We start from the raw sequence: 10,306 nt of genomic DNA on the forward strand, positions 1-10,306 counted from the left end.
GCAAGTGGAATAGCCTAGCAGGAACCATACATAGTTTTAAGAAGAGGTATGACAAAGCTCAGGAAGCAGAGAGAGAGAGGATCCAGTAGCGATCAGTGAAGAGGCAGGGCCAGGAGCTGAGTCTCGACCCCTGCAACCACAATTAGGTGAGTACACACACACACACACACACACAAGGTGGACAAAGGATGTTCCAGGGAGGGGACACAGAAACAAGAGGCCACAATTGGAAGTTGAAGACACAAATGAGTCAGAGAGATATTATGAAGTATTTCTTCAGTCATAGAGTTGTAAGGCAGTGGAATAGCCTAGAAAATGACGTAGTGGAGGCAGGAACCATACACAGTTTTAAGACGAGGTTTGATAAAGCTCATGGAGCGGGTAGAGAGAGGGCCCAGTAGCAACCGGTGAAGAGGCGGGGCCAGGAGCTAAGACTCGACCCCTGCAACCACAAATAGGTGAGTACACACACACACACACACACACACACCTAGTAGCGATCAGTGAAGAGGCGGGGCCAGGAGCTCGGACTCGACCCCCGCAACCTCAACTAGGTGAGTACACACACACACACACACACACACACACACACACACACACACACACACACACACACACACACACACACACACACACACACATACACACACACGCACACATATGCACACTCACATACGCACACACACATACGCACACACACATACGCACACACACATACGCACACACACATACGCACACACATATGCACACACACATACGCACACACACACGCACACACACACACACACACACACACACACACACACACACACACACACACACACACACACACACACACACACACACACACACACACACACACACACTCACCATTCACTTGCATATGTAAAAAGACACACGAGTTTAAACTATAATTTCATCCCAAAATGTGCATAATCAACAAAAACAGCACAAATTTGAATATTGCAATTATATATATATATATATATATATATATATATATATATATATATATATATATATATATATATATATATATATATATATATATAAATATATATATATATATATATATATATATATATATATATATATATATATATATATATATATATATATATATATATATATATTGGAGGTGGAAGAGTTATTTTATATAGGTTGCATAAGTAATTGGCTTCAAAAGACTAAAGAAAAAATGGGAAAGATTAATGATATACCATTAGAACAGCAAAGATATTTCAGTACAGGTGTAATTATTAACTTGATATTTATTCATTGCTAAATATCTAGATGAGGAAACAAAAAAGTGTGTGGTTCCATTTTCCTTACCTCTTTATTTCTGCTAACCATTATTTTTGAACATGTCCACCTAACCTAATTACTGCGCACAGACAGGATATATACACTAAGAAGTGTATGTCTCTCAGTTAAACACTGACAGCCAACTTTACCTCCTGTTTTAGGGATTTAAAGTGTTCTTGACTGATAGTTAACAAGTAACATGCAGTCTGAATGACCCTCAGGTGTTTGATAGGCCTTTAACTCAAGCAACTAACCAACTGTAAATACATTTATCATGGTTTTGATGTGATTGTAGAGTTAGTAATATATTCACTGAAATTTTCAAAATTTAAATTAGTATTAGTTCTCTTATCCAGATAATAGAGGTGGAGAGAGATACTTGATGCAGTAATATAGAATACGTGGAGAGTACTTGCGTGCCAGGACCCAAGTCGAAAAAACTTCTGTACATGGTGATCATATGCTTGCTTCTGCTTGCATGGAAGTTTAGCCTGCCCATCTGTATAGTCCTTGTGGCTTAGCGCTTCTTTTTGATTATAATAATAATTAGCCTGCCCATGGGGCTATTGGTCCTCAGGCAGGCAGCACACTTCTCTGGGGAAGGCAGGGATAGAGGTCAGACTGAAGGTTCACTACTGGCTCCACCGAATCAATCTGTTGGTGTTGCATCACTCCTTCATTTAGGTGGGATGATGTAATTGGCTCAGGGCAACTGAGAATCAGAGGGCATGCACCCTATTCTTCCTGTGGCTGCCAGTTAGTCCTCTGTTAGTTACTTGCCAATACTTCTCTTTTTGCCCTGGGTGGGGTTATTTGTGTTAGTAAATATGTTAGCCTCCCCTCATTGAAATTGATCTATTTGGTGCCCACATTGAAAATTGAAGTTGATTCTAATGGTCTGTGATCTGACTGTCCTTCCAAATGCTGTGAGTTTCTAGTTACTGTAATCATTAGTAGTAATGTAGTAATGGGGAGAAATATTGATCTATCTTTAAGGAAGTTACTTGTGACTTAGCTCCAAATACCTGTGCCTAAGTTGTTTTTATGAAGAAGAGTATTAAATCTTAAGTACTGCAATAAGATATTTATAACTTTTATTTTGTTAATAGGACATGTCTGGATCAACCAAATTGACGTTAAAGCCAAGGGTTATTGTTTTATGAGTACAGTTGACCCCTAACACGGGTTGAAATGTTCACATATACACAGATTTTTTCAATGAATATATTTGAAAAAATTTTTGGAGATTTGCAACAATTTGAAAAAATTCAGAAAAAGTTAGGTATGTCATGAAAGCATAAAATATATGTAGATATTAGTCTATTTTATCGTTTACTCCCATAAAATATACTCAAATCTATTATAAAAAGTTAAAATTTATTAAAACTCACTCACACAAACACTTGGAGATCGTACATGATACCATTCACAGTCGAGAAAACTGTAAGTAAATGTAAAGGTGCAATATTAACCCTTTGACTGTTTTGGCTGTATATATACGTCTTACGAGTCAGTGTTTCGGACGTACATATACTACTCAATAATTCTAGCGGCTTCAAATCAAGCAGGAGAAAGCTGGTAGGGCCACATGTGAGATAATGGGTCTGTGTGATCAGTGTGCACTGTATAGAAAAAATCCTGCAGCAAACAGTGCATAATGAGAAAAAAAAATATGACTGTTTTTTTATTAAAACGCCAATTTTGAGGTGTATTTTCCTATAGTATTTATGGTTGTATTCTCGTTTTACTGGTCTCATTTGGTAGAATGGAAAACATATTACAGAAATAGAGATATTTTGATTAGTTTCACAATGAAAACGACCTTGAAATTGAGCTCAAAGTAGCAGAAATGTTCGATTTTTACCAATGTTCAAGAGTAAGCAAATCACACCACACGTCCAATACGCTTCAACTGGGGAGTCTGATATTCTTTCACTAGTGCACTGATGTTATTTATACCATTTTTACAATAATGCAGTAGTCTGCATAACAGTAAATCTTCTATTTTTTGTGTGAATAAGAAATCAAAATAGAAAGCAAGAGTAATATAAGAGGGGCATGGCAGTGTGACTAATGAACAGAGGATGTCATTTTAGTGCCAAGAATGTCTGCATTGTTTATTCTGGACCCTATTTTGAAATTGACATCTTTTTTAATTTGCATGAAATTGGCTAAATTGCCAATTTCTGACCACTTTATTGTGTAGTTGAAATCGGTAAATGGGTGGTTTCTTGTACTCAGTTGGTAGAAAAAAATTGAGTTCTAAAGAAATAGCAATGAGTTTGGTCGATTGGAACAATGGAATTGGCCAAAAATAGGGCGAAATCGCTGATGCGTATATATTGCCGAGATCGCTAACTTCACAAGAGCATAATTCCCTAAGTTTTTGATCAAATTTCATACTTTTGGTGTCATTACCATTGGGAAAAGATTCTCTATCATTTCACAAGAAAAAATAATTTTTTTTTTTTCCAAAAAATTTTCGCCACCAGGAGACACTTCAGGATTTGGGGCTGCGACAGTCAAAGGGTTAAATCATAACTGCATAAAATTAACTGTAGTACATACTGTACTGCTGTAATAATTTCATAGCCACCCTCTGTTGCTATTGTGGTAAGCTCAAGTGTTTATCTGGAGATCTGGAGTTTATCTGGAGAGAGTTCCGGGGGTCAACCCCCCCGCGGCCCGGTCTGTGACCAGGCCTCCTTAGGTCAGTGTCCCAGGATGCGACCCACACCAGTCGACTAACACCCAGGTACCCATTTTACTGATGGGGAACATAGACAACAGGTGGAAAGAAACACGTCCAATGTTTCTACTCTGGCTGGGAATCGAACCCAGGCCCTCGCCGTGTGAAGCGAGAGCGTTAACCACCAGGCCACCAGAGCCACAAGTATGCAAGTATTCTCTCTCCAGTAAATTATGTATAACAGTAAAAAGTGATTTCTTGTAAATCTTGCATATTTTTCATTGTGTTTAGAGCAATATCATAAACTTTGAATAACACCATGGGACCCATACAAATTGCCACATATAATATCTACAGTGCTTTGTGTCATACAAGACAGTATTGATGTAAATGCTGACAGATGATTCATCTTGTAAACAGGTGACATAAACGTACAATATTGATAAATACAATACAGTACTGTAAATGTATATTCTCTTCCTTATGATTTTCTTAATAATATTTTCTTTTCTTTAGCTTACTTTATTGTAAGAATACATTATATAATACATACACAAAATATGTGCTAATTAACTGTTTGTTTTCAGTAAGGCTATTAGTAGTTAAGTTTTTGAGGAGTCAAAAGTTATACATACATTTTTGACTGTGCAGGGGGTCGGCACCCCTAACTCCCACATTAAAAAAAAAACTGTGCTGTGATCACTGCTTAATGACAGTTCACATACCGTAAGTTTGAATACTGAAAAAAAAAAAAAAAACTTTGACCATTTCCACTTAACCCTTTCAGGGTCAAAACCCCTGATCTGAGAATTGCTCTTTGGGTTGAAGAATTTTCAAAAAAAAAAAAAAAAAAATTGAAATGATTAGAGTATCTTTCTCCAAAGGTAATAAAACCAAAAGTACTAAATTTGATGTAAAAGTTACAGAATTACGCTCTCACAAAGTTAGCATTCTTGGCAATATTTATGTCTCGGTGATTTCACCTACTTTGAGCCCTGTTTTTGGCCACTTCCATTGTTCCAGACTCATAGCTATTTTGCTAGTATTTCTTATATCGATTGAGCACAAGAAACTACCCTTTTACCTATTTCAGCTACCCTATAAAGTGATCAGAAACTGGTAATTTGGCCAGTTTCACATAAAATATAAAAATTACCAGTTTAATAACAATGTAGACATTCTGGCACTAAAATACATTTCCTCTTGTTCATTAGTTACATCCTCAGGCGTCTACTCTGTTATGCTTGCTTTCCATTTTGAATTTTATTCACATAAAAAATAGAAGATTTACTGTTATGCAGACTTCTGCATTATTGTAATAATTGTATAAATAATGTCAGCACATTTTTGGACGTGTATTAGACTGATCAGTTGGATGCACATTAGACGAGTGACTTATTTATTTATTTATTATTTGGACATGATACATAATTGTACATAAGAAATACAGTGGTTGAGTGTACATGCCAAAAGTTCCTTGTATGCAGAGCATTGTGGGCAGGCTTAAAATTAACTTAAGATTAACTAAGCAATGATATACTGTATTCAGTGGTAAAAATTACAGTAAACAAATTACAACATTAAGTACAAATATCAGCATAAATCAAATATTTCTTCTACTTTGAACTTAATTTCAAACTACTTTCAGTCTTGAAACCAATTAAAAATCATTTCTATTTCTGTAATACATCTTTCATTCTATCAAATGAGACCAAGAATCCGAGAATACAACTATAAAAACCATGTAAAAATACACCACAAAGTTGGTGTTTTAAGTCAAAAATGCGGTTGCAGTTTTTTCCCATTATGCACTGCTTACATAATGGGATTTTTTTTAATATGGTGCACACTTACTGCATAGACCTAGTTTTTCATATCTAGGCCCAAATTTACCATTCACAGCTTATCTGAGTGGCTGAGCTCATGGTGTACTACTACAGTACCGACCCACACTTCAAGGCCATAGTACAACGGGACCCACCCCGTGAGGGTTAATAACTTGCTCCTGCTCATTTAATCCCATTTCTGACTTACCAGGCACACACGCCACTACTTTTGCTGTCTACAGTGCATTCTCCTTGGTATTTGACTGATGAAGCCTAACATATAGGTGAAACTTTTCAACAGTAAAGATACACACAGTGTACATTTATCACCCTGAGAGAAACAGTGTCTGGTCAAGTGTGAGCAAGGAGTGATGTCACATTACATAGTGTATCTGTCAACACCCATCCTTCCTTTCACTAGAGACAACTTCATTGTTTAGTACAGGCATTTTGCTTTTGTACCTTTTCCCCCCTTCCCCATTTTATAAGTGCAGGACACAAAAAATATGAAAAATCATCAAAATATGAAGAGAAGTATTACATGTTATTGTCAGGTCAAAGGATTGCTACAGCCCCTAGTCTGTTGATTTTTGTTGGGTTGATAGGGTGCTGTGGCCCAGTGTGTACAGTGTAATACAGGGACACTTATCAGATATTTTTAGCATTTTCAAAGCAGAGTTACTTGCACTTCTTGCAGGTATCATCAACACTACTTCTCTTCCAGTTCTTCCTTTGTTATAGTCTGACCCTGAAAGCGCATTAAAAACTCTTCAGATCTTTGACTTATCGCATCCTATCGTCCATTGAATTCGGTACTGGTTGTGTTGCCTCTTCAACAAGCATTAGGACACATCTTTTGCTGGGTCTCTGGTCATTTGGTGTTCAGGGCAGTAAAGTTGCAGATTCCTCTGTATGTTAGACAGTTCAAGACTTACCAATCTCTCTCAGCAATTGATTTTTTTTTTTTTTTTAACTACTGTATTTCTAAATTTTGTTTCTGAGCATTCGGGAGGGGCAGCAATGTTGCTGATCTGGGTTAGAGAACAACGAGCTCATATTTATTCAGAAACAGTTTGAGTTCTTGGTCAACATCTTTCTATATCTCTCACTTGTGAGAAACTGTTTTCACCTGACTTTGTATTGGCAATAAAAAACTTGCACTTTGCTGTCACATGGAGAGCTCCCAGCACTGCTCTCTGAAGCTTGTCAGCTTGAGCATGTCTTTTATCAAAGAGCATGTAGAATTTATTTCTGGTCTTTTTTAATGTTCCAGTGCCTGGATGTTCTTATTTTGCCTGTTGTCTTTTAGGAAAGCCCTGCTTTCAACATGCCTTTTTAACTGAAACTGACTTAAGCTAATTTTGACTTTTCTTGTTAACTCGTAAGCTTACCCTTCACACTACAGTTCACACTACAGTACTTCCTTTGCCATTAGCTTCCCTCAGCCTTTTAATGCTTTATGACTCATGTGACTGACACATGTTCTGAATATAATAATGTACCATGAGAGGTATGTGAGAGGTACGAGAAGAATTATAGAATAAACCCAGTGAAAAGCAGGGTGCCATAAGTGCAATCAGAAAATGCTGTGCCAATCTTTATGGTTTTAGACTACAATCTACTACAAGCAGGTATCAGAAATATAACCATAAGAAAGGAAGAACATTTTAAGAGGAAACTGAATAATACATATTAGAAAGCTCTTGTTCAGCCAGGTTGTGAAGATTATGTGAGCCTGTAGATCATTAGCAGCAACAGCCTGGTTAACACTACTGTAGGTCTAGGGCTTAAAGTGATTCACACATGATATTGGCACTTATGACTTTTTCTTTTTTAGCTTGATTCTAAAATAGGCAGGAGTAAGCACATTGGTTAAGTGTGGGTACAGCTGCTTGTTGACCTCTTTCTGTAGTGTTTTTGTTAGTACCTATTGGTATACCTGGAAGGGGTTTCAAGGGTCAGTGCCCCTGTGCCCTGGTTCATAGATTAGATACAGGTTTCTTATTGTTAATGTTTGTTTGATCATCACCTTTGTGCACGGGTGTTATCTTGGCTCTTTTGAGATCATCTGGAAAGTTATGCTTTTCAGTTAATTTGTTGAAAAGTATTAAAATAAATGGAGCTAATACTTGTGCATCTCTCTTGTAAATAATATTGGATATATTTTGTGTGATATTGGCTGAACATTTTAGTGATTTAATAATTATTGCCATTTCAGAAGGTCTGGTAGGAACTAAGTATAAAGAGTAGGTAATCATCAGTCTGATAGCTACTGATTTTGGTATGGACCTCTGCGTGTTGTTTACAAGGTTAGTTCCTATTGTAGAGAAGAAATTGTATTAGTAGCTGTGAGGAAGGGTTCCTCTATTATGGAGAGGATTATTCATCTACTTTTTTTTATTTTTTGACCTCAACTTTTAGGAGAGGGCTTTCCATTTGAATATCTCTTCTGAATTCTTTAAATCTCTTAGAATAGTGATATTACTTGCCTACTCTATTTTTATGATGGTTGCAGAGGGCTTTACTGCTGTATTGGAGAGAAGGCCTTGCCTATACTTCTTTGCATTATCATGTTTCTTAGCAATTGATCTGAGCAAACCTTTTTGTGAACCATGTCTTTAGATTTATTGTAGTGTATTTTTTTTGGATTTTTGTGGACATTGTATATCATAGTAATGTTTTGTAATGATGCTTTCTGCTTCAGAATTTTTATTATAGTTGAGACTTGGCTTTCTTAATTTTATTAAAAATGTTTAATGTGATTGTTGAATAATTTTATGTACCGAATAGTAAGAAGACGGGAGAATGACTGCCCTTAGGCTGGCATACAATTGGTTAGCTTATCTAAATGAATATAACAGGGCATTTATAAAAATTTTGGATGTGGGGGGGGGATCAAGAGAGTTCCCACTATATTTTTCTATCTGCCTACCCCCCTTTTTTTTCCAGATGTATTTAGGAACCACACAACTATTTTTTTCCTTACTAGCATGCATTCCAAATTGAAAATGATGTTTTATTTACCTTTAGAAAGTTGATTTCACAAACTTTGAGGATGTGATGAATAACATGAGAGATTTTTATAGCTTTTCTATGATTTACTCTATTGTTCTAAAGGTTTAAGATCCGTGGACCAAGTTTTATAATATAATATATATATATATATAATATATAGATATATAGTATATATATAGTATATATATAAAAATCCATTCTAATGTCTAATTCATTTTATGTAGAAGTAACTTTTTAATTTCAATTCTAGAAGCTCATCTGTACATTTTGAAGTTTGCTGTGAGCATGTTTTGTTATTTCCACAGATAGGATACACACTTGACATGATCAACTCTGTTAAATAATTTCCCTTATTTTTCCACCTCTTGAACCACTCAGGATTTGGAAAAGCGTTTATTCTTCAGGAATCACACAAGTTAAGTACTGAATTTCATACCAGTGTATTAACATATGTTCTGTAGTTATCCTTGTTACAATAATAAATACAACTAATTTATATGAAAAATTAAGAATTGGTATAAATATACATTTTGTTGGTAATCTCCTTTTTTTTTCATGGATTGCCATGGAAATGTGTACCAGCTTTAATAAAATATTTGGGGGAAAGGTTACTTTCCTCCTATTTCTTGTCCTGCTGTCTTTCCACTGCATCCACTAAGTCAGTGATGAGCAAAGCTTAAAAGCACCAAGGGTACATATACTAACTGTCTCGAAGAATTAGTGTCAACAGGCACTTCATTTCACATTGTATGAAAAGGATTTGCACCGAAAGTTATTATTCTCAAAGTTCAGAATATTGATAGCTTCTAAATATTCTTTGTTTGCCTTTACCGCAGAATAATTGTCTAGTGGCCAAGGTGTTAATGTGGTTTAATATCTGGTAATTATGATTTTTAAATATTATAATTACAAATCTGTACTTGTGCTTTATTGAGTTATTTTGTGCTCACCATTGTTGAACTAGTGGATTTTAGACCCTAGAGGCTACTGGAGCAATTGAGCTCAAGGACTGAATGTTTGGCATTCTTTGTCAGAAAACATGGTGATTGTAAACAAAATGAGTGTAGTCCTTGATTTTCAAGGATTTCCTTGGTATAAAATGGGTTATTTTAGTTATTTACTAGATCATGTAGCCTTGATCATTTGTACTTTAAACTGGGAGTGGTTTTTGTGTTTGTGTAATAAACTGAAGGTGTGACTGTATGAACACTGTACATTCATGACAAAAGTTATAGATATGTTAATAAGAAGTTTTAAATTTTTCAGAGAATACCTCTGATTTTTGATGTAATATTCATCCTCTACTGAACTGTCATTTTAGTTTAATGTTGTAAATATTATAAAGTAATAGCACCTATCAAATATTTCACTGCAGCTTTTTTATATAAAGTACATTATTTTTATTTGTGTGTGTGTGTGTGTGTGTGTGTGTGTGTGTGTGTGTGTGTGTGTGTGTGTGTGTGTTTGTGCG

This window comes from Cherax quadricarinatus, chromosome 43 (assembly GCF_038502225.1).
Source record: "Cherax quadricarinatus isolate ZL_2023a chromosome 43, ASM3850222v1, whole genome shotgun sequence".
In the NCBI taxonomy this organism is placed as follows: Eukaryota; Metazoa; Arthropoda; class Malacostraca; order Decapoda; family Parastacidae; genus Cherax; species Cherax quadricarinatus.